This window comes from Poecilia mexicana, unplaced genomic scaffold (assembly GCF_051168715.1).
Source record: "Poecilia mexicana isolate PSO_F unplaced genomic scaffold, ASM5116871v1 scaffold_11, whole genome shotgun sequence".
Taxonomy (NCBI): Eukaryota; Metazoa; Chordata; class Actinopteri; order Cyprinodontiformes; family Poeciliidae; genus Poecilia; species Poecilia mexicana.
The window spans coordinates 12,182,738-12,208,930 of record NW_028263380.1 but is presented as its reverse complement, the minus strand read 5'-3'; the positions used below and the strand labels follow the sequence as shown (position 1 = coordinate 12,208,930).

Below are 26,193 nucleotides of genomic sequence, written 5' to 3'. Positions count from 1 at the left end.
TGGAACATTTTTTTTTGTTGTGGCTACTTTATAACATAGGGTAAGGTTGATTTTTAGACAGAAACAAATGAGGATGGAATCTGAAAGATTTTTACGTTTACTTGTGCTTTTTGTAATACTGTCCAAAACAAAAACACAAATAAGTTACAAAAAAGCTAAAACAGAAGAGAAAGTAAAGAAATACATACTTTTCACAGTACTGTACATCCTGTGGTAGTGTACACATACACTCAGCATGTGTGACTTGCTTACTCATCTTCGGCAGATGAAAACATGTTAGTCATCGACACGTCTGTGTCAGGAAAGAGTAAAGACAAAGAGACAGTGGCTGAAAGCTAACCTCTGCCACAGCCTGCCGAGACTCAAGCCGCATGTTTAGCAGCGGAGCTGGTCTGATGGTCGGATGCTGGGGCCACCACTACGGCCCGCACTGAAATGAATCGACAGCTAGGAATCTGTGTTCGGGATCGTAAGGCATTTGAGAAGATTGTATCTCTTAACAGCGACTGGACAAGTTGGAAATTTCTGGAGAAACACTTTTCTGCCCCCCCGGCCCCCCATACCCTCTACACGGGCCAAGTTATTACGTTAGGTATAGAATACAACACATTTTGCTTCAGCACAACTATATGCTACATTGAAGATGGTTAACACTGCATGTTTTGATTTTTATTAAAACAAATAAAAAGCAAAGGAAACCTTTTTTTCTACAAAGCTATAGTTGAACAACTGTACCTTCTAGACTAAATGATGGGTTGTAAATTGATTTTGCAGCAACGTTTCACGTTCTAAGCTAGCATTAGAGGAAACATGGCATTGCTACATTTTAAGAATGAACCAGTTTTGGTTTCTTCAGCCCATTAAAACTTAACAAGGCACACAAAATAGGTTTTTACTACCCAACAAGTAATTAAAGTAAAACAAAAAAAATAAAATAAAATAAATCCAGCCCCAGAGATTTGCAGGAGTTTCCATGAGGCGTCTCCTTCAATATATTAATGTAGCTGCAATTTGCAAGGATAGGTTATGGAATAATTGACGAATTGAGTATTTTCACACGGCTATCACAGCACAATAGCATTTCTATGTGTTAGTGGTTATCTATGACAAGCGTCACTTATACACTACATAGTTTCTTACTATTTGCCAACACTGTACATGTCGGCATGAACTGGTTACCACTAAAAAGGTATAGCAAGATTTTACAGAGGTGGGTTTCTCATACCAGCACATCTCCACTCAATAAACACACCAATTCAAAGTCACTTAAATCCTTTTTCATTCCCATTTTAATACTCGTATTGAACTTCAATATGTCATCACTTTTAGATAAATGCATTGAGTTGCTGCAATATGATTCACAGCTAGTTGTCAGATAAACAAACAGTCACTGCATGGAGACAAAAGTAGCGATATTCATCTCTGAGAAGGTAATTCAGATTATCTGCTAAGCAGCTGCCGATAGGCTGGTCACCTGAGCAGATTGCCCAATAAACAAATTAAATCAGCTTGTTATCCTGAGTAGAATGACAAATAGATATCATGTTCTGTGCAATGAGATCTCAACTACAAACAAAGAAATTAAGGTGGTCTGTGTCCTTTTTTGTTTAAGTCAGTTTATCAAGCTTAAAATAACAAGACACACATGTTACAAATGTGATTATTATTCATACAATAGTCACCAGTAGTAACGGTGCTTTTTTTTTCTGCTTATAAAAAAAAAAAAAAAAAGTAGAACCAAGCAACTTTATTAACTACTGTGAGGACTACATGTTATGTATTTTAGCTGTTACAGCAAAAACAACAGAGATCCCAGATTTCTAAGAGAGTATTTTGCCCACCACAACATCACTGAGTACATCTTGTCCTCTATATGCAACCACAAAAAGTCAAGTTCTCACCGAGTCCCTCTAATGGACGGAAACTCTGTCTGCGCACTCAGTAGTTCTCATTTGGATGACGACCGTCAGTACGAATGCAAAACTAAAACTGGAGAGACCATGTATATACCTATTGTTTTTTTTTGTTTTTTTTTATGAAATTTTTGAAGATGGAAAAAAAAAGTAATCTGTTTAAAGAGAAACACACGATGTCTTGTGGTTATTTATTGATCAACAGCATAATAAGGCATTATCAAGAGATGCAAGGTCACTGTTTCTTTATCAGGGAAAAATATTTTCACCTGCAGAGCTCTGGGGTTTTTTTATTTTTATTTTTTGTTTTTCTTCTCTGCAATGCATTGTGGGTAGATGCATAAACTGTCGAGAACGACCCCGCTGTCTGCGGCACGGAAATAAACGTGACTTCTATTTGTACTTTTCAGTTCAAACCAGAAAGCAACGTACATCACAGTAAAACAACAAATATATAGAAGTGCAGCATTATTGGTTTTTTTTAAAGTTTCTTTATCTTTTATTTTTCCCATTTAATTGCAAAGGCAGACCTTTTCAACTGTCATTTAAACACCTCTGCTCGGATCTAATCGAAATTGATCATTTGCATGCAACCGATGAGGGAAGGTTTGTTAGTCTGTTCTCTCCAAAATAAGAGGCTCTCCTCCCGACAAGAGCACTGCATTGCAGCCCGAAGGTTGGCTCCAATAAAAACACTGAGGTTATGCTTTGTGTGTATGAGTATATTATTTCAAGCATCTTGTCATCTAACAGCGACTTCAGATGACGCAAACATGGTTACCCTCTGGGATTATTGGCTGGAAAGACACACAAAACATGCAGGAACACACACGCACGCACACGCACGCACGCACACACACACACACGCACGCACGCACACACACGCACGCACACACACCAACCTCAATGCTGGCAGTCGGGGCACATCTCTTTAAAAAACAGGGTTAAATCTAATTTAGAGACAAAGCGGTGTGACACACCACCACACCATGAGCAGCTTTACAAGAAAGCCTCATCTGATTAACATGTTCTTTTTTTTTTTTCCCCTCCCCTCTACCTCTCCTGAAAACAACTTCAAAGCAACAAGGTTCGGGATTTTGTTGGTTTTTTTACCGTGTTTGACCGTGTATTTACAGGCCTACGGATCTGTGTGTCAATTCCCACTGTGTCGCTGCGACGTCTCATCACAGCCGCTTTATTGTAAATGGAGGTTTGATGCTGAGCTATCTGCTGTCAGAGCTCATCACGTCAGAGCAGGTTGATTTATTCCAACCTCGTTTGGTTGACTCTGAACTAGCGAAAGTTTATTTTCTGCTCCGCCGGAAGGTCAAAAAAAAAAAAAAAAAAAAAAAAAACATCTCCCTGTTTTTATTTGCTGCAGAGAACTCTGGCTGTCAGGAGTCGGCTCGACTTCCCTGCAGCCGTTTGTCTGTTGATTTTGTTTTCTCACGTTAGATGACTTGTGTCCCACCGTGCTCCTCTGGATTTCTCACCATATAAGTGTTTATTTAGATTAATGTGGAATATTACACCCAACCAGAACTTTTTGATTTTCAGCAAACCAAAAAACATTTAAAAAGTGATTTGAAATGGATGAAAAAACTGTGATTGGATCAGGAGGTTCAAAGCACAAGCACCGATAAACAGGGCAGTGAAAGGGAAAGAGCAAAAGGAAGAGCGGATGAGAGATGACCACAGATTGGCTGGGCAGAGCTTGGTTTCCCCTTAATAATTCATGCAATGTTATGTGAGGGTCACCTCATCTGCAGAGAGGGGAGAGAAGGAAAGAAAAAAAATAAATAAAGAGAGGATAAGGCTGAGAAACTCAAAGAAACATGAGAGGAAAAGGGAGGAGGAAGGAAGTAAGAGGTAATAAAGCCTAAAGGAGGCAGACGCTGACAGAAGACGGCGTTCAGCGTAAATGAAGGTAAAACAACAAAAGGCTGCAATGCAAGAGGTGGAAATGCAGCAAATGATACTGCAAAACAAAAACACACAAAGAAAAATGAGTATGAAAACAGAACACCAACATTAATGGTGGCAAAAACTAGAATGTGTATTTTGGATATCAAAACTTGATAAAAAAAATCAAACAAACTCTGAAATCTTTCATATTATACAACAGACAAAATGTGTGAGAGCTGCCAATTTATTCAGTGATCTTTGAAGCCGTGATGCTGCGAGGGAACATGAAGCAGCAGTTTGACCTTTCACCCCACCCGCCTCTTGGCCTTGAAGAACCGAAAGGCTCAGCTAACAGGCATTTATTAAGTGTCATCCTTTTTTTTTTTTTCCATGCACCATGCAGATTGTGTCAGTGCTGAAATTATAGATGACCTGAGGTTGACCTGCGAAATTTCTCTGACATTTAAGCTGCTGTGACCAGATGCAGTCAAAACCACTGATTCCTGACTTCAATACCGTCTCCAATGAAAACTCAAAGGTTCGTTTTAACTACACAATAGAATATATATATATAAAAAAAACAGTAACAACTTTTAAACTGTCTTGGGTTTTGTTTAGATGTTAATCCCCAATTTCAAAAATAAAGACGTGTATATGTTCAGTATCAATATATATTTTTTAATGATATAAGTATTGACATATTTTAGTCCATTTCAAAGTGCCTAACTTTTCTAAATTATGTTTAAACTAGTTTAGAAAAAGCAGATTTAAAATTTAAATAAAAATAAATTGCATGTTTCACAGGTTTTACTAATTCATTAAAAGTACCGATCTTTTAAAAAGCTTAACCTGCCGATTCCGATTTTGGCCAATACCATTTTCTTTTCCTTTTTGTCTGAAATGTTGCTCAATGTAGCAAGAAAGTTGATGAGTTGGCAACAGCGGGGTCACTATTGTTATTTATAAATGTGTGGATAAGATCGGCTTCATATGTAAAAATCAGCCAATCACTGATCTCCCAAAATGAAGAAAATCGGCACCGATAAATTGGCTGGTCGATAAATCGGTGCACCCCTAATTAAAAGCCTTCCAATAAATACTCTTAATTTTAGTTTAAAAAACAAAACAAAAAAAAACTGTTCAATTGTGAAATTATACCGCACATTAAAAAAGATTTAAAATGTGCCTTTTTTACACTGTATAAAGAAGTTTTATACTTTAAGTACTCTAGTTTCAAAGGTAACACGGCATAAAGGCTATTCTTACTGCTTGAGTTTGGTACATTAATATCATTATGATTCTGCTGTTTATGACGACTACACATAAAAGCAGCAGAAAACATAGCTGTCTAATGCAGTCTATTTAATAAGGGTTTGTTCTTTTTTCTTTTCTTTTTTTTTTTTTTTGAACAAACACTGTTAATGTTCACGTTGGCCACAGTATCTCTGTTTTTGAGCTGGGTAGGTTTCAAAAGAGTGCCCTCTAGCTCTGCATCTGATGCCTCTACAAGGGCCCGGCTTGCTGCAGGGCTCCGGGCTTGTCTGCTCCATCCTTTATGTGCAAACTGAGACAAAAGGTCACAGACTCTGTGCACGAGGGCTGAGAGCTGCACTCGCTTTGATCTTGACACCTTACAACATCTGCACACGCACATTACACACACAGGGTGATTATGTTGCACTTTGTGTGTTTGTATAACACACCCTTTGGCTCCTGTATGACAGAACAAAGGTTTTGAAACTTGTTGTTATAATTTTGATTCTACATGAGCAAGAGTTGTTATTACTGGAGCCAGAAGAGGCCCAAACAGTTTCGTGGTCTTACTCAAAAGCAATACAAAGTTATTTTTGCTTTCCTCATCGTGGCATAAAATTACATTAAATGAAGAAACGGTTCTACAAAAACACAAAATTCATTCCATTGTTTGACAGCATGCATCACCGATGCAGTCTGCATCTCGCCTATAATGACATACGTATCTTTAGATTTTGGCCCTCTCCTCATTGTAAGCTTACAGACGCACGCTCTGGTTTTGCTTTTTGATTGCATTTTAAGAGTCGCTGCTGCACTTGAGATTACTGTCCTTTTTGCAGGGCCCAGTTTCTGCAGATTCAATTGTCAGGCAGATGGCCTCATGCTTATTAAAGCTTCTCTATTCACAAACAAGATCAGAAAGATATTGTACAACTGTTCAAAAGAAACGCTTTCAAGAAACATTGTAGCTTATCCAGATGCTACTTTGAATGTTTTCTTTCACAAAATGCTCTTCGAACAAATTATGTTTTTTTTTTTCTTTTATTATTATTTTTTAAGTAATTATCGTACTATGCGAGGTCTAAAAAGTCTTTGATGCAGCTCTGTTTTGGAGGTTTCTCCGCAGATTACACAACCTGACCTCTGGGTGAACTTGCTCGAACATCCACTCTTGAGATTATTGGTAATTATATCCAGTGGGTTATTTATTTATTTATTTTTTTTAATTCTCAGAAATTACATCTTTAACTATAGAATGACGGTCGCTAGGAATGTTAGCACTTTTTTTTTTAACCCTTGCTATACTGAAGACGTCAGGAGTGACTTTAGAAAAGCAACAGCTGCCTCTTCAAGGTCGCTACTGATGTGTTACCTCCTTGCTAACACACACACCTGAAGTCGTGCAGGGCTGCTAACAGCCGAAGCTTCTGCTGACATGAATCTGCTCACACCTCATGACTAGTTAATCAAGTTCATTAGTCTATCCTCACCTTGCTGCTACTTCACTCCTAATCCTGGAGGAATATTTGTCTCTCTCTCTCTCTCACACACGCACACACACACACACACACACACACACACACACACACACAGCAGCTGAATTTAGCTACGTAAATAATGACTGAATCAAAGAGATGGCGCCGACTCTGAATGTTAAGGGCTTGGACACTTCCGACATTTAAAAAATATACAGTAACTTTCTATGATATTTAAGGACACATGTTTTAAATATATACATGGATGGATTCATCAGCGGTGAAAACAAGGAAGGACTTGTCACAAGGCCTGCAGTCAGAAAAAATCCCCCGAAACAAGCGATGACGTCAAAATCTCCCACAACATAGTAACTGTAGTAACTTTGTGTGGCAGCATAGAGAGCAAAGATACATTTGACCACATTCATCACGGTCAGGATAAATGAAGTTTATCACAACTGGCAGCGGGTTTTAAAGTTAGCATTCAGTTGCTCTGCATCACCTTCTGAGATATTTTATCTTAAAAAAAAAAAAAAAGCACAACATGCACGGTAGGTGTTTGGTATGTGCTGTGAGCAAAAAAGAAAATTTTTTTTTAGAGGTGGAGGTTTTGTTAGATTGTTACAGGAAGCGAGGAGAAATAAGGAAGGCTAGCTTGAAAACAGAAAATTGCTTTTGTTCCCACTCAATTGGGGATTTGGCAGCCGTTATATTTGCTTTTTAAACGAAAAAAAAAAATGAAAATCTCCTTGTGATAAGACTTGTGATTTATTATTATAACGATTAACCAGTTCCCACTATTTGTGAACCACAACAAACTATTTTGGTCAGTGGGCTTGTGACTGTATGTCACTGCATACAGTTAGGAAGCAATACATTTTACTTGTAATTTTAACTGTTGTTGTGAAAAAATGTTCAGTGTTTGTCACCCATCCTGTCTGCACATCTGGGATTTGACATTTTTGCAAAAATATTCATGCAAAAGCAGAGCAGAGAGCTAAGAGTAAAAAAAAAACCCAGCTGCTTGAAAAAGTAAAATAAATTAGTTAGCATTTAAATAAATGAGGTATTGTCTTTCCTACTTGGTTCAAAGCTGTAATTCTTCATTGCTAAAATTTACAATAAAAAGAATACGGGGGGGGGAATCAGTAAAAAGAGCTATAAATACAGACAGAAGACAAAAAGGGGAAAAGGTGAAGTCTGGGGTCGTACTTTAAGAGTGTGGCGTTCAACCAAAGGAGGAAGTGCAATCAATCCTCTGAGACAAAAACATACGACTTCCAACAGTTTTAAAAATACTGGCGCTCGACTAGTTCCTCTTAAATAACATTGTAGCGGATGGGTTACATCTTCAAATGCTTGGCGGCCAAACAAGAAAAGACGACAACATCTTGGTGACTCTTGCCGCCGGGTCTCTTTGTCAGAAACCAAACCCGATTGACACAACACCACCGCAGCCAGGATATCCTGTCAAACGACTCTTCCACCAGCAGGTAGCAACTCCAGCAACGCAGTCAGTGGAGCTCTTGCTAAAGTCTCGACCACAGGAGGTGACACAAAGCTGATGTAGTGCTCCTCAGCGAGCAACACGCCAGGCTGAATCTACGGAATACCTCCGACAGAGGTAAGGTGAAAGAGGGACAGAACGAGCCGCAGAGCAAGGTACGAGCAAACCCGAAGCGCGCCGACGTGATCAGGGAAAGCAAAGCAGATTGAGGTAAACAAGTGAGTCAGAATCAATTAGAGGTCCTTGGATGACGTTCTGCAAAACCCAGTTAATCACAACATTGGAAGCTATAAAAAATAAGAGGTAGGAAAAAGAGGCTACACTTGCCAAAAGTGGGGGAAAAAAATGGAGGGCAAAAATAAGGCCCCACAGGAAAACATGCAATCCATAAAGGGCATTTGTGGGGATCTTCATATTGCCTAGTAATTACTTTCCAATAAGTACGGCCCTTTTCTTCCAAACCACATTCAGAATGTTTCCGTCCTTCAAATCATGATACCTCAAAAGCTCAAACCTCTGAAATCTCATGTCTCTCTGATACAAACGGCTTCTACACTTGAAACAAATAAAACTTATGCACTGGGTCAGTCAAAGAGCACATAAACTGCACTTATAGATTATAGCTGCTCCAGAATATGCATCTAAAGGTAACGTTTGTTTCCAACGACAGCACCATTGAAGAAAGTAGATCAAACACAACCACCACACCCTGAGGCCTACTGCATCCTGTGTCGCGTGAAGAAAACACACAGCAAAGATGTGAAAACTTACAGCCCCCCCCCCACAAAAAAAAAAAAAACACTCAATAACCAACAGCGAGTCTTCCTCAAAAACAAAAAAACCAACCTGCTTCTCAAAGATGCGACGGCTTTGCGACAGAAAACAAAGAAAAGCTGCTTTCTCTAAGCAACTTCAGACGAACGGAGAGCTTTTTCAGCATCACAAGCCAAAGGCGAGAGCTCCACGACGGTCTGTGCAGTGCTTCGGGTAGAGGAAAAGAGCAACCGAGAGGGTTCCGAGAGACACAGAAGGAGGAAGTAGGCGTTTGTTGAGAAAGAGGAAACAGGTTTGTTGGTGAAAAGGCGGCAAAGTTTAAAGAAGAAGTGACATAAAGAAGACGCTGACAAAGTTCTTATTCACGTGTATTAATAAAGACCAACATCTCAAGAAAAAGGAGAGTGAAACTGAAATCCTTGTGAAATGTAATGTGCATGCAGGTTTGTTTTTTTTTTGTTTGTTTTTTTAGCAAAACATGCCTTTCTATGAAGATTTCGTTCATGGATTCAGTTGCATGAACTGAATGCATCCATCACACCAGAGGCGGAGAAGTTGAAAACTTTCTGGTTCAGATATGTGGAGGAATTTTTCTGCCATAATCCAAGAGCAAGCATTTGGCAGGATTTCATGTCTTTTGTAAGCAAAAGTATTCAGAGTTTTGAGAACAAAAAGACATGCAATCCTGATGGCAGAAAAAAGTTCCTCCATACAGATGGCTTCGTTCTGTCACTGTGGTCACTTTTACTCCGAGTCAAAACTGACAGCCATTTCAGACTCAGCGCCCAGCTAATCCTCTACGAACGGGACGAAAAAAAAAACAACAAAAAAAACAGATGTTTACTCCACCCAGGATGAGGTCAGCTTTGGTTCCTGGAAGCCCCAAAAATGCAAACATTCAAGATATTTGCTTCCAACTTACATTCCCAGAGAGAATCTTTTCTTCGTCCACTCCAGCAACACCAGTAAAAACAAACAAGCCAGAGGAAGAAAATTATATCCCCTCTAAGGTTTTGAGTCAAGTGGAAAAAAATATGTGAAAGCAAACAGAGGGTAAAGAGTGTATGGCTGCAGTGGAGTCAGTAATTTAGGCAAAAGCAAACTTAAATGTTATTATGACCTTAGAAAATAAGGCTAGCTGCCCCAGCGCACAGCAAGATAACAAATTAACCACATTTATCTAAACAAGTTATATTTGCAGCAGCTGGGAAGCATGGTGATTATGTTAGAAATGCTTGCTTAATTTTTTTGTGTAGATAACGTTCAGCCCAGGTTATTATGTTGTGAGAATCACTTTAAAGTCCAGACCACGGTAACACAAACATTACGGAAAGTGGATATCCTCTGCAGCACATGTAAACAGTGGAAAAAGAGATGTTCAAAAATGTTTCGTGAAATCACAGCCTTTTCGTTTAATTTTCTCGCTGTTATTTTGCAGTTCAAGCATGAACCAGAAAGCATTTTTTTTATTTTTTTTTTACCCTAGTCGCACCTGAGCTGCGCGCTGAAAGGGTTTAGCGTTGCAAGAAAAAAAAAAAACGTACGGAAAAAAAGTGAAACTGCGGTAGTTTTGGATGATTCCTAGACACAGCTGTCTTGCTTTGTGTCAAGTTGTGCGAGTACTGACACGTGTCCCATTTTTACATGCATTCTCATCTTCACAGAGGTATTCATTCCCAAATGGAGCAAATCTCAACAATGGTTTGGTTTTTCTTTTAAATGTCCTGCCTTTTAGCACCTTTTAGCACCTCTCTTCACTCTCGTTGTTTGGGTTTTTTTTTTTTTTAGGCAAACAATTTGCTAGTAAATTGATGTTCCAACCCAACTCAAAGCTGTCACCCACCCCGCTTTGAAACACAGTCAAACTCTAAATTACTGTGCTGAACTGCCTTAATCAGCCCCGTAAACACGTCGCCTTGGCGTTAACGTCTCACCACTTACTGGCGACTGGTACCTACACATGACTGATTCCGTCTCCTTATTCAACCTGAACAAAGAGCCTGAGCCTGTGAATTCAACCCAAGAGACCAGTGGATCATCTGCCTTGAAAGCCACATGACATCATTGTGGCCGTAAAGCCATAATGTTTTCCCTCTGACCCCCCCACCCCCCTTTAAGATGCCGACCACTCAGCTCGTCCACTTTCCACCAACTTACAAACACAGTGATTTTCTGGACTTGATGACAAATGAAAAAAGTCACATTCACTCAGTAACGAACACAAAATCAGAAACATTTCTACACTCGTCTGGCTGTAAGCAAGATGGTGTTAATCGCCCATTCCGACATATTGAAGGGGGCTGGAAACAAACTCGCAACCTCTCAATAGGGTGAAGCAGCCCATTTGGCTCGAAAGGAGTTCGACTGGCATCATTTCACACCTTCTCGGCTATGTTAATACCTCCCCTTTGATGGCTCGGAGACATAGGAGCAGTTTGCGCCTCCCCTCCCCCACGTCCCCTCCATTCCTCACGGTGATGAAGGAGTCTCAAGCCCGACTTAAAAGTGTCTCCGAACACAAACGGTCTCCATGTGTCTGGGATTTAAATGCGAGCTACTCAGCCTCGTAGGTGTGCCGTGTGTCATAGCTTTGTTCATAATGGCTCATTATTTAACTGTGTAAAATAGTGTCACAGCACAAGGACTATTCATTAGTCATCGGAGCCTCAGTAAAACGGTGCCTTGTTTGTTTGTTTGGCTTTGTTTACTCCTGGAGGCTGAGTCTTTTTTTTTTTTTTTTTTTTTTTACACGGTCCTCACCGCTGTTCAAAAAGGTTGAAAAATGACCAGAATTGTCCATTTGGGATGCTGGTCATTTTTGGTCACTTATTATCCGTTTTTATGCGTTTTGGGTTTTTTTTCTCCTTTAAAAAAAATAAAAAAATCACCAGCAGGGATCTACAGGTGGAAATGAACACTTAGAGCTATAATCTGGTACAGCACATCTCTCTTCTTGGAGTTATATTGTGCATTGTCTCCATTTTCAATAAACAAATTGTAAAATTGTATTATTTGGTACTTGTGGCGTTTTGGTAAATTCATAAAGAAGTTTTTTTTTGTAGGAAAACCAAGCAGATTATTTAATGTAATTTACTTTACTCAAAGGCTACAGTGATGAAATGACACCCTAATATCTTCAAGACCTAAGAAATGGGAATTTAACGCAGGATTTTCCGAATTTATATGAACAGGAATAGCAGGAAAATTTTCTGCCGGCGGGCAAAGGCTCAAAGGAGTTATTAGGAAATAAGATTTCAGAAATTCTAAATCATTTGGCATGATTGAATTTCATTCTTTGAATTGTGCACCTTACATTATTTTGACGCCACCTGTCTGGTTCCCAAGCTCTGTAAGTTCAATGTTTGTGCAGCTGCAAAAAAAAACAAAAAAAAAAACAAACATAATTCTGCATGGACGCAATGAGGATTAGCCGTATTTTCCGCCGATTAGGCAATGCAACTTGAATAATAATTTCTCTCATATTGAGAGCACCTGAGCCTTAAACGTCGCCTGCATGATAATAACAACAAAACAATCCACTCTGCCTATTTATCGTCGCAAACCGGAAAATACGACCTGAGTAAGAACCAAAAATAATTATCTGTAATTTTTTTTGTTTGTCTCACTGACGAGAAGCCATTATCAGGGAGCCGTGGCTCAGCCTGCAGCCCGCATCATGACTGCTTGTTTGTAATGTTGGTATTTCAGGAATGCAAGCTTATGGTTGCACTCACCCCTAAATGGCTCTGGATGACGGTGGCAGCGTAGAGACGAAAACGTAAATGCGTGTCTGAGAAAACATGTCAAACAGAAACCGACGTCAGCCGGTTTATGGTGGGTTGGGTTTTGTAACTGCATTTTTCCAATTTATAAGTTTTATTTATTTTTTTATTTTTTTAAACATGAAATGAATCAGTACATTTGCACAATTTGCTTAAATTATATGGTTTCTGGAGAAGATATGAGCACAAAACCTCAGGGGATTATCTATTATTTAACATACATCTAATTGTATTCCACTTAGGAGTTTAACCTTTAATTATCATTTCAGTAACATACACACATAAGATGACTATAGTTTATATGGTAACTGCAAAAATGTAGAAAAACAGAAGAAAGGAGCCCTTTTTGTTTCCAAATTGCTCATTAATCTATACACATCTCCACTGAAATTCGCCGCGTATCGCCCTGCACTTCAAAGCGGGTCAGGCTACAAAACGTCACAGCAACTGGAATTAAATCCCAAAACATTTCTGCGACATTTGCCTCAGTGAAACAGACAAAACTTCTCTCAGAACTTGTACAAGTGAACAAATGTCAAAAACCATGAACCCATTTTCTTTTCATTTCTCTGATATTTTTGGCGTATCACATAAAATCCCAATAAATAAGTAGATATTTGGTGCTGTAAAATGACAAATTGTGAAATTCTCCAAATTCTACCTTACGTTTGACGTTAACAGCCAGAGTGTGAGACGGAGAGCAAAGAGGCAGTAACAACAGACGCCAAACTGCTAGCTTCAGCACCTTCTTAATTGGACCAAACACTCCTGGGTGTATCATGCGGCATGAAATGTCAGGCACAGTGTTTTACCAGAGTCTTGCTGGCCACGGTTTGTTTAAGTATCCTCCTGTTATCCTAAAATAATAACTGGAATGTGTGGTGGCGACATCCAACTTATCTAACAGTGCAATTACCAGAAAACAGGTTTCATGAAAAAAAAATGCGTCATTGTACAAATGGAATAGACAAAATGCAAAACATCACCTTCCAGATGAGTCACTTTTTTTTTATAGATGCAATCCTTGATCTTTTAAATACCTAGTGGATGCCGTCACCGGGTGCTTTACACCTGCATTTCCTGGTTTTGCCATTTCAAAGGGAGTTAATTACCTGTAAATTACATGCTCACGGCTACAGTCAGCTTCACTTAGTTCAGTCACCTAGACATTTTTGTTTTCTTGATTCTGCGTCTGTAATACGAGGGAAAAGCTGAAAACTAATATGGAAATTATGCAAATGTCAAGGCAGAGGGAAATGATGGAAATCAATGTCTATGATTCAGAGAGGGAGTCATTAACGTCAACGTACACTTGCTAACATCAATTATAATCGCACCATCGAGTGAGTGAGCAAGACGGAAACATCAAACAGTTCCCCCGTTAAAAAATAAAAATAAAAAATGCTGTCATATCAATAATTATACTGCCTATTTGGTTGTATTTAAATGTATTGCATACATATACGGTAAGATTTATTTTAGAAAAAAGATGAAAACAACCAACTTCTCATAACAAACCTGTAATAAGTCATGTTTTATAATTACTTGTAGTTCAAATAATTGCTTTCCTTTTCAAAACAGATAAATTAGATCACGTTTTAATTGTTTGGGTACCGTGTGAATACCAGAAAACTGTGCTTTAGCCAGCCTATCCTACCATGGTGCATTTGGTTTCAATGCAAATCTTCCATATGGAGCAGGAAAAACAATGTTGTGTGCTGATGTGGTGTGCAAAGCTTTCCTACTTTACACTCACAATAAATAATAGAAACATTAATGTCCAGGGTTAGGGCTGAGACTGAGAAGTAAGGTTTGACCTATAAAGTCTAAACGAACAAATATTATTCGAGTAAACAGCTAGACAACTAGAGTGGTCAAATGCAACCATCTGGACAGATCCTAAAGCGTTTCTCATGAATGAACAATGTCCAACTGTGTCATTATCCATCACTGATTCATCTCTGCGCAGGATCATTTCAGATGTCTTAAGAGCTTATAAAACATAATCCGCAACGTTGTACCGAAAGCGTACATTTAAATCCCCGTCCACTTCCAGCGCGCATAATTCAAGAGCATTGCGTAAGGTAACTATTATACGTGTTGTTTTTCCTCTATTCCCCTGTTAACAGAAAAACAATAGGCCATGTGCTCCGTTCAAACCCAATGTCTTTTCCTCTTTGGATGTAAAAATAACATGCCATCCTCCCACATTGCATAACTCAATATCAGTCAGCATCGAGGGCGGCAATGAGAGCTTTAAAACCAAAAAGAGGCATGCAATTAGGTGTTTACCCTGGAAGCCTTTTCGGCGTCGGTGTGGAAGAGGGAGAATGAGCGCGAGTGTGAAATAGTGGGAGAACCCACAGGGTTACTGAGTCACTGACGATGTGACCCTGTGCTCTCGGGGCCTTTTGGAAGCAGCATAATCAGGTCAAACACCCACTCTCTCTACAGTGTATTTCTGTCAAACAGGAGAATATAGTGCGACTGACTTAGGGGAATGTGGCCAAGAAAGCTGATCTGGAGCAGGAAGCTTTTATAACAGCAAAGAAACACAAACACACACACAGAAGGCGAACGGAAAACTACGGAGTTTGATTTAGACATTTTCCAGGTGGAAAAAAAAAATTAATGTGGAAAAAAAAATCATCCAATCCTTATGACCATGTATCCATCCACTGGTCCATCATTCATCAACTTGTCCATTTACCTATCCATCAGCTTTTATCCATTTTTTGTCCGTCTCTTTATCTATTCATGTTTTTCATCAATTATCCTCCATCCATTAATTACGCATCCGTCTAACCAGTCATTCATACATTTCTTTATCCATCCTCCATCAATCAATCTGATCATCCATCTCTTTGTCCATCATCTAATCAGTCCATCAACTTATCCATCAATCCATCCATCTGTTTCTTATTCAACTATTTGTCCATCCATCCTTGTGTGCGTCCATTTGTCATTTAATCTGTTTGTCCATCATCCATCCACCTCATCTTCCATCATTCATTCATCTGACTGTCCATTCAGATTCATAAATCCAAAGCGAACTTTTGGATTTAAAAAAAGAACTAAGTTTGTGTCTGGAAAAGAGCTTAAAAGTGTGTATAACTTGTACCAGTAGCTTTGCATCCAATAAAAATGAACATAATCAGCAAAGACAAACTAATATCTCTCACAAAGTTAGACTTGGGAAGTCACATAGTGGCTAATTAAGCAGAAAGAGAACATAAATTATATTTGCAGACAGAGAAGTCTGCAATTGTACTCTTCCTAGAAGGGAATTCTAAATTACCCAAACTAAAGACTTAGGTTTGGGAGATAAACATGTCAGCTATGCTGTGTGCGTCCTCAGAGCCGCAGATGCTGGGGCCTGGCTGCAGGCCTCTGTGGTCTTACTTGGCTCGTCCAAAGGAATGATGCTGGATGAGAAAGCATGGATACTTAAAGGAACAGGAAGGAATCTAAGAAACAGCAACAATGCATCAGTGTATAGTTATCATCTATGAAAAGGATTTTACCAAGTAATCCTGTCGTCGAACTACCTGGAAAATAGTTCGACTTTAACGTTTTTTTCGTATATCTTTGCGAATCAGTGAGCTGTTTGCCAGTTGTTTGCTGTGTCTAGGAAGTATTTAAGCAACAAAAAACTTTGTATTTCACCAAACAGTCAAGAAATTTCTCCAGCTTCTACTCAAACCGCAGCCTCTACTATCCCCTCCGCACAGGACTCTGAATTCATTTATCCTTAAAAACTTGAACTTGGTTCAAGCCGACCTCTCTTGTTTCGAAACGCAGAAGTTTGTGTCGCAGGGAACATTAAAGTGCTTCAAAAGCAGCAGAGAGCAGAGGGGGTGGGGGGTGGGGTCTCCTTTCTGGATGATCACCATGGACAATAGTGATTAAAGCCTCTGGGGCCACGTTTCAAGGAACAAGTCATCCTGAAAAAGTTCACTGGACCCCTTCGTCTGTGCGTGTTTGGGTGAACGGGGGGGGGTAAAATATGGTGGGGATGGTAGGAACCAAACAAAAAACCCCTGTCAGGTCATGTGACTAAGGAGGGAATAGATGGCGCATTTCGGTTGGTTAGAGAAGAAAGTCATGGAAACAAGTCTGTAGTGTCATTGTGTCTCTGTGAGAGCCTGCATGTATATGTCGGTGTATGTGTGGCTGTGTTGGAGGAGGTGGAGAGCGATGAGTCCTTAGGAAAGACCACCGAAGCATTGTTCATTCACAACCAGAACAAAAAAAAAAAAAAACGCCTCCATCATGGAGTGACCTTGACTACTTTGTCAGAACAGTCAGCGCATCAGAGCATCTCCGTTACACCCCCTCTCAGTCCAAGTGGGCGCATTTCAGAAATACCTTTTTAAACATAAACTGACCCCTTTTTTTATATATATCACTATGTAGTTCAGATTATGAAACTGGGAGAAGTAAAAAAAAAAAAAAGACATCAGGACAGACATTAAGTCATGATGAGCTGCAGTCCCACGCCGCCATGTGTGACCAATCAAACTTTGTTCCCGCCAGGCGAATCAATACCTCTCCACTTCCATATGCCGGCTGTACTCTGGCTCATACAAAGTCTCCCACAGCAGCAAAAAATATCTCCCCTACAAAAGCAGCGATTGTGTAATCAAATTGCTTTCTGGTTGGTTCTTAAAATAGGCCAGAATTCCTGAAAAACAGACTTCCATTCACTCTGCTTTAACTGGCACGGCTCGTTCACTTCGGCGAGGTCAAGTGCAACAGTCTTCGAAGTTTACAAAAAAAAAAAAAAAAAGAAGCTCCACTTCCTCAAAATATGCTAAAATTACAACTCAGACGTCAGAAGAAGAACGCACCAGACAATAGGAAAAAGATGCACACAACCTAAAGATCTCTGATCCCAGCAAACAACACTGCTCTTGAGGGATATTCCTTTATCTAGATAATCGATGCCCATCATTAACTCGGCGTTGGCACAGCTGATCAATGAAAACAAAAAAGCCCCCGCGTTACGGGAAAAGTAAACCAGGCTGGAAAAATGAGCTGTGCCCCGTCTTCCGAGCAGGCGGCGAGTCTCGGAATAGAGATGCAGGGATTATGGGAGAACAATGCTGGAACTGAAGGTTTAGTCTCACTCATTTTAGAGAGAAAGCATAACTCCATACTGCCTGACATCATGGGCAGAGTGGCAAAGGAGACCAATTAGCGTTTGGTCAACGTGATCTCAAAAACAACTTTAAAAAAATCATATTCTATGCTGGAGGCATGTGTCATGCAATCTTAATAAAAGTTAAGAAACACATAGTCTTGCTTTTTTTTTGTCATATCACACCATGGATTCGCTGTATCTTGTTGATATTTTATGTGATGAACCAATCACAGCAGCATATAATAAGTATTAGAAAATTGTGACATTCATATTTATACATCCCCTTATAATCAGATACCCCCAAATAAAATTCAGTGCAACTACCTTTAGAAGTCATCTAATGATTAATAGATTCCTGTGTTGAATTTAATACAACACAGCTCACCATCCCCACTGGTGGAAGTTCAAGTGGCAGATGTAATTGCAGCCAAAGTGATTCTACGAAGTATAGAGGGGAGAAGGTAACGAAGAATGTAAACTATATATTTGTTTAAAAAATGGCATACAGGTATCCTTTTCCCTCCACCTTGCAATTATCCTTTAGTTTGTCGCATAAATATCTTACAAAACCAACTGAAAAGTGTGGTTGGGATGTAATTTTTTTTTTTGAAAAAGTTCACAGGGTTTTAATAATTTTGCAAGCCAAGCATTTCCATAACTGGTTCCGCTATTGCTGTTTAAAGCCCTTTGTGAGGAATTGTTCAAAGATTGTACAGACATCCTAAAAAACACAAACCGTGTTTTTTTAGCTTTGTAAAATAAAGCTAAAGATTTGTTTTTTTACACAAATCTGTGTAAAAGTGATTTTTAAAAAAATGTAAACTCTAAAGAACCTCAAAACATTTTAAAGCAGGCCAGGGTGAAAACAGCACTACAGCATGAAACTCTGCAGTGCGAAGCCTCAAACAATAATCAGTAAAATAACAATTGTAAGTAAAAGAAAAAAAACAAAAAACTAAGTGATTATGTTTTCCTACCTTATTCAATTATAACACAATAAGAAAGACAGACTTTAAAGACCAAATTTGTGGGGGGAAAAAGTTATATACGGCAAGCATAAAAAGTTATGAGACACTAAAAGTTGGATATAAAAAGCTGAAGAATTATGGTTGCAGTCTTTGGGTTTTAAACTAAAAGGTTACAGCTAAGCTGATGATCAGATGGCTTTTTTAGATCTGCTTTGTTACATTACACGAGCTTAAATCCTCCTGCTCACTGCAAAATCAAGGACAGCATGTGTTACAATGAGATAAATGTTGCGGGATTGTGCATCCCGGGGTCAGGGTGTTTCCATGACAAGTTGTTGAAACACCAGGCACACTACGGCATTTCACTCAGCAAAAGCAATCGGGGAAAATCCTGACAGTTCTGTGCACAGAAAGATTATTTGTTCATATATTATTGCGATTAAACAAGTGAATCTAGAGCTTATCAGAGTCGCTTGCGGATAGGAATGAAGTCCTATTCCTGCTTCCTCCCACCGTCCAAAAACAACACTATGAGGTTAACTAAATACTTTAAACTGCCCTTAATCACCGCAGGTCGTTCGATATAGAAACTCTTAAGTCAAGATGTCTGACAAAGAATGTTTTCCATTTATGTTATTTGCTAGTTACAAATGTGTATAATGTCCCTATTATACACGTCAAATACTGCACTTCAAACCATTGAATCTTAAAAATTCACATTTTTATTATTTATGCAAGACTGTAAAAACGTAGTTGGTTCAAGGGCATCAAGAGTGCATGGTGAAGTATCAGTGGGCCCGTTTCCCTTGGGGAAGCTTGTCAGGAAGCAAACCAGGACATTTTAAATAAACTCTGTTACTTGTGCCAGAAAAATGGTTATGAGTTGTAATTGGGTCTTGTTATAAAACATAAGGGTTACATCAACAAAGGAAAAGTACATTGGACACTAGGGATGGGAGAGGCAGACTTAAAAGTTAGTTGAGGTGTTTATTATAAAAATGATAAGTGATGATAAAAAGCATTGTGAAATTTAGCAATATTTTTGGAAATAGATTGCATGTCAGTCTGGGACTGAATATTGTGACGGCCAGAGCCACACAAACACAAACACTGCTATTAAAAAATAAATAAATAAATGAAAAAATGTAATTACTGAATAGGCTACTTCAGGACACCAATTATTTTAAGAAGTGCAGCCGTATTTATTCATATTTTCAAAAGTACTGATGCATACTGCTACTCTCAAAAAATTGGTAAAAGTAACAATTGTAGAGGTGTGTCAAGTTTATTGCTGGCACAATAAATGAAAAAGTATTATGGATGATAGACGTTACACTAATTGCCCATCAATCATCTCGGTCCCTGAACCCAAACCCTCCAGAAAACAAGCAGAGAAGAGATCATGAGAGAGAAAATATTTGCTTCATCTGCATTTTTTTCCCCTTTTACTTATACTTATAAGTAAAACGCGATGTATTTTACTTATACATCGCATTTTCATACACATCTTCTCCAGGGTCGTCTGGGGTTCTGTGCGATTTTCAATGCTTTGGAAAAAACAAAAGGTGAGGCAGGATTGGTGTCATTTGCAAAGCCCATGTTTTAGTCTCTCACAGACTGCTAACTGCGGTGGACATCATATACATCTCTACATGGAAACATGGTCTCCACTTAGCTAAATTCAATAGCTCAGAGGATTACCATCTCCACTGAAGCACGTAATAACCAAAAGGTCATGCCATAATTATAACTCACCAATTTATAATCCGTTGCTGCCTCTTCAGTGGCTATAAAATGTGTTAAGACCTAAACTGCCACTCGGCACATTTTCGAGAGCATTCCCTCCACTTAAGTGCCAGTTTGACCGTCATTTTGCCCAGCTTTGAATGCTCTATCCCCTGTTGGCTCGAGCTAGCCTAGATTGAGATGCGCACAGATTCATTGCTATTTTTACATGTCCTACTTGACATTGGTGTAGCAGATTCTCAGAAGAGGAAGTCAAGCATCACCAAAGCTTCCCGAACATCTAGAATCGATACGAAATGCAGTTGGTAGAGACAAACTGGGTGCTGTGGGGTTAAACTTTTATAAAGAGAGAAAAATAAGCTATTAAGTAAATCCTCCCTCCATTAGCTTGTGGTTTTAAAAGACTTCTGGTAATCCGAAGAACCTAATTGTGCAGCGAAAGATAAATGCCTACATCAACACACACACACTCGCATAGTTTTTTTTTTTTTTTTATTACAAGAGAGATCAAATAATGGCTCTCATGTGACCTTGCACCCTGATGAGCTCATTCTAGGCAGTGACAATATTTTGTCCCAAACCAGCACAGAAATGGTGCACATGTGCACAAGGAAAAAGAAAAAAAAAAAAAAAAAAGACTTTATTACACTGTAACTCCAGAGGCTGCACAAACAGCACTCGTTAAATTAGGAGAGGACACAGGCTACTGGTGCTGCAATTATGTTACCACTGATGACTATCATCGTGAGCGTAATAAGTGTTATACGGGAGCACTAACATTATGGAAAGCATGGTTATTGGCTCTATTGTGGAAAAACATCTGTCATAACAAACTCCTTGTGAGAAGACAAACATGGAGGGTGCGTGGCCTTAACGTGGAAAATTTGTGACTTTGCCTGGAGGACAACATCCTACCAATTATTGTATTGCTTAGATACAATGATTTTAGACTTAAACACTCACTCTGAAAGTGTCTCTGAATTGAGCGTTTGGCGCTTGCTAAACATTTTTGTCGACGTTCTCTAATTTTGAAATAAGAAGGGAAGTAGCTCTTGCCCTGGTGTGTCACATAACTGCTAACTGTGAGGGCTGTGTGTGTGGCGTCGCAAAGCTAACATGTGACCGACAAAAAAGGATGGAAAAGATAATGGCGCGAAGTGGCGACATCCTCCAACAACAACGCCAACTTAATAAATATTTTAAAAACATGAGGGCAGTGCTAGAAACAAACGGACCAATTGATTTGCACGATGGGAGCATAAATGGCCCTTTGAACAATCTGCATGGCAACATTCGGCATTCCCAGACAAAATGCAACTACTGGCTAACGGATGGCAACTACACAGTTTTTCAAAGCAACGTTCAACTTAGGCCACGTTCACACTGCAGCTGAAAGCAGACTATATCTGATGACCCGTTTACGAAAATGCAACAATCCGAGCTTTTAAATTCAGATCCAGGCAAGGAAAACCACTGATGTGACCTGAAGAGTTCATTACTGAGAGCAAAGGGGAAACGACGTCAATCATCTTAGCAGTGCTTTAGCCGTGCTTAGGATCTTCTTGTTTTGAACGTAGATGTAGTTACCGCCACCTGCTGAATCCAATAGACTGAATTTTTCAAACATGAAGAATATAGTTTTAAAGCCAAAACTTTCGAGTTGTGTCGCTGCAGCACCATTCATCACCGATTACAGATTTTATTTTATGGAACAAAGGTTTTTAAAGTAGGGTCCAACAACCCACAGGTTTCAAATCAACACCAGTTGGATCTTTAAAAAAAACAACAAAAAAACAAGCTATATAACAATAATGATGTGTAACCAGCACATTTATATGTATAGTAATGCTGCAAGAAATAAGAAAAAGTATATTAGACCTATGATGTTACAGTTTTGCTTTCAGTATTCAAGCGGCGGGAGTCATGAGTCTCCTACAACATTATTTCACGACTCGGAAGCCGATATGTTTGGGATCCAGAGCTTTAGAAGCACAGTAGTATGTGATTTGTAAAACCTTATAAAAACAAAAATTCTTACAAATGTTGCTAAAGCCTCGTCTCATCTCCCGAGCGCCGCATCGTGCTTCGTCTCCTCCGGTGGGTCGCATGTGTTGTGTCACACTCCTATTCATACGAGCAGAGGCCGAGCGCGAAGCTAGGCTGTGTATCTGGTCTAGGTGCAATGAAAGGGTTCAGTCACTTCACAGATAGGCCATCCACTCGCTGAGACTGGCACAAGCGAGTGGGAACAAAGGAGTCACTGTGGCTGCCACACACACTCCTCGTTACACGTAGCCTTTGGCCTGCCAGCTGTCTCTCTGTCCCTTCCATGTCCACACACCTCGCCACTCCTCCTCACAACCCCAGCTGCGGTTGTGCATCAAACACCCCCGCGCATCCCCACCTAACCCTTAATTCAGGGTGCACACACAAACCGCCCTGCCCTCTGTGGCTCCAGAACCCGGTCACACCAGAACACTGCTCCCCACCCTGCCGGTGCTCGCTCTTTGCCTATCTGCCACGCTGAATGACTGCCTGCCTGCTCTGTTGGAGACACGCCGTTTTTTTTTTTTTTTGTTTTGTTTTTTTTCCACCAGCTCCCGACGGCTCATCAGTACCATTCAGACACACACAGCCACACATGAGCTCAAGCTTTCTGAATAATATGGTGTAGTTGGTTTTCTAAATATTTTCCATGCACGCTGTTTTCCTTTTTTTTATATATATATTCCGTCTCGGAGATGCTTGCTCTTGTCTGCTCGGTTTCTTTCCCTAACTTCCATGTCCCGCATGGTGCACAGGCTCACCACACAGCCCTCCCTTTGCCTGACAGATGCCCCATCTCTGGCCTCGCCCTTTAAATTACAAACCCTCAACTTTCAACTCCCTGCCGCTTTTCTATTAATTGTTTGTGTCCCACTTTTCTTTCTTTTTTTACGGAAAAACCCCTCTTTCCACCACGCATACTTTCCCTTCCCTGTATTTACCGGCCGACTTAGAGGCTTCATACCCAAGTGGTCAGTCATTCGCAGGTGCCAGCTCTCCTCCACCCAAACAGTGTGGTGACTGGCCTCTGCTAAAGTCCTTTTCATGCCTTCTTCTGCAGCGAGTTCAAAACCACTCGTTTGAGCTCTGCTTGTAGCTGATCTATTATTGTCAAGTTAAAGGGAACGACTGTGGGTGGGGGCTCTGCTTGTGGCAGAGAAATGAAATGAGGCCGGAGGCTGACTATTTTTGGACAGGAGCTGAAGATTCAAAGAACTTATTTTTGCCTTTTACGGGTTAATTACATGTAATACACATTTATGTGCAGCAGCGAAAGAGAAGGGAAGAACAGGGGAAAGACGAGAAGCAGTCGTGGGCATTTCTCAAGTCTGGTTTTATATTTCTGCGGGTAGGATGTCACTGAAACTATGCGACCCTAACTAAAATAAAAATAAAAAATAAAAGATTGTACAAGCGGGAGGCATCGTCTGGTTCCGAATATTCAAGTTTTAAAAAGTCACAGTTTGAAAACGGCTACATTTCTGTTGTTAAAGCAGTTGTTAGTGTGCAAGTGCAAGGCAGAGAAGCCCCTCCTCCACCTGTTGCTCCTCAGTCTCAGTGTTGTAGTTTCACATAGAAAATCAAGTCCATCACAAACAATTCTAATGTTAGCGTCAATGACAGTTATCGTCAGACTTAAACAAATTCAAATCTATTTAGATTGTCGTTTGATGTTTTCATTGCACTACTTTTTGTGCAAAAAGTAGTGCTTGTTAAGCACTACTTTTAAACTTGTGAAACTTGTTGTCGCTTAACAAGCGACAACAACTTTGTCGCTTGTTAATGTCACATTCTGCACTGCTCTAAAAAATTACTGGGACCATTTGAATCACATTCACACAATTCAGTTAGTTTTAGGAGTGATTCCCCCCCTCCCCCCAATTAAATAAAAATTTACAACAAAATAGCAAAACAATTTGGAAAAACAGACTGTGGAATTTTGGTTATAGATGAAAGAACCATCTATTAGAAGGAGTTTGATGCAACAGTCTGTATTTTACCAGCAGTAGATAACCATTTGGTATAAATCCAGGTTAGTCTATCCCCGACCCTGAAGTTAAGACCTGAAAGGGGGTCAAACCAAAGTGGGTTTTTATGCAGTCTTAAACCAACACTATTTTATGAACCTTTAAATCGTAGGGAAATTTAAATTGGGTAGTTCTTCACACTGCAGCCAACAATTATTTGTGGGGGGGGGGGGGGGGGGAAACAGAGGTAAGAGGTAATGTGCCACTAGTGATCTTCCTGGCCGAGACGCCCTGAAAATAAAACACATCAACCATTTTTTTGTGTCAGACTGCCAACCTAATAAAAAAAAAAAAAAAAAAGCAAGCGTAAAACAGTGTTCACTTAAAACTCTGCTACCTTTATTATTTACTATTGGACTTTTTACATCAGACTGTTACTTTGACCAGAAGTGCTCTGAATGCTCAATTCTCGGTACGTTTTTCCCCTACAGGAAGATAACTGGTGGCGCAACGCCTCCGTCCTCCATTTGCTACGTGGGTAATCACTGTTCTTTGTCTAAACAACAGCACAATTAAAATGTGCAATGGTTTAAAAAAAAAATTGTTTATTGTTGCATAAACGGCTACAAAATGTTTGAAATTGAAGACCGGCTGTTAGGTTTCGCCTCCGTTACCAGCCAATCTGGAGTTACAGTAAGTGAAGCAGCCATGAGAGTCACCTAAATGGAAATCTAACCGATTATAATGCCATTTTAAAAATCTTGGCATCTATTCATTTGTAACTTTATTACAAATGAAATAGGCAATAATAATTGCCTGTTAGTAGGAATATTTCTTTGAAAATATTAGTACACTAAAGAGTTTTGTGTTAATGGGGTTAAATCAAAAATATTTTCACTGAAATCTTGCTAAAACCATTAACAACTTGTTTTGTAACATTGGGCAGTGTCTGCATCTCTTGACCTTTCTTGCTCACACTTTCTGTCAACAGGATGTGAATGGGTACTAATGCAGACAGAGGCAGGAAGTGGGTCACCTTCCAGCCGCGGTTCAGAAGAGGCCCATTACCGCTGGCATAATGCACCCTTAACGCAAAATCACTGCTGTAAAGGTACTAAATGTACACAGTGCTCTAAACAGGTCTCGCTACTGTTGATGTAAAACTTCCCTTCCCTAGCTGAGCCTTTCTTGTCGCAGTGCTGTCTGTGCTGGAAAATCCAGCCAAACAAGTCAGACACTCATGAATAAAAATACAAACACCGGGAACTAAGTCTGCTCCTTCAGACAGCAAAAAGAACAAACACGGTAGCGTGCCCCGGAGGCAGCATTAAGCCCGGCTCGTCTGCCGTTGCCGTACCTCTGCTCTCGATGAGAGCCGAGCACGGCGAGCCGAGATGCAGCCGCATTTATCCTCCGGTGCAGCGCAGCGGGGAAGTGCAAGATGAGGGCCAGGCGTGTGGACAGTGCGCAACATCTGCAGGAAACGGGGGGAAAGTCTGATGCGTGGACGGCGCCGAGCGGCCAGGGTGACACGAGGTAAAGCAGGTGGCTCACAGATGGGGGATCTGCTCGGGCCACAAAACGACGGCGTCTCAGCTGAGTCTGAGAGAGCCAAAACAATCACTGGATGTTTAGTCTCAGATGGTAGGAAAAACCTGTAGCTCCACACACAACCGCAGCAGCAGGCGGGAGCGATAAGAGAGCACAAACACC

The 26,193-nt window shown here is 40.0% G+C and overlaps 1 protein-coding gene across 3 annotated transcripts in view; it reads right to left on the bottom strand.

Moving 5' to 3' along the window:
* Nucleotides 1-26,193, bottom strand: part of elmo1 (engulfment and cell motility 1 (ced-12 homolog, C. elegans)) — a 98,784-nt gene that overhangs the window by 59,937 nt on the left and 12,654 nt on the right. Inside the window, exon 1 of one of the 3 annotated variants that reach the window (XM_088010206.1) lies at nucleotides 8,901-11,210. The exons of the other annotated variants lie outside the window; for them this stretch is intronic. The gene's annotated coding sequence lies outside the window, so the exon portion shown is untranslated. Of the gene's footprint in view, nucleotides 1-8,900; nucleotides 11,211-26,193 lie in introns of those variants that run through there. 3 annotated transcript variants of the gene reach the window in all.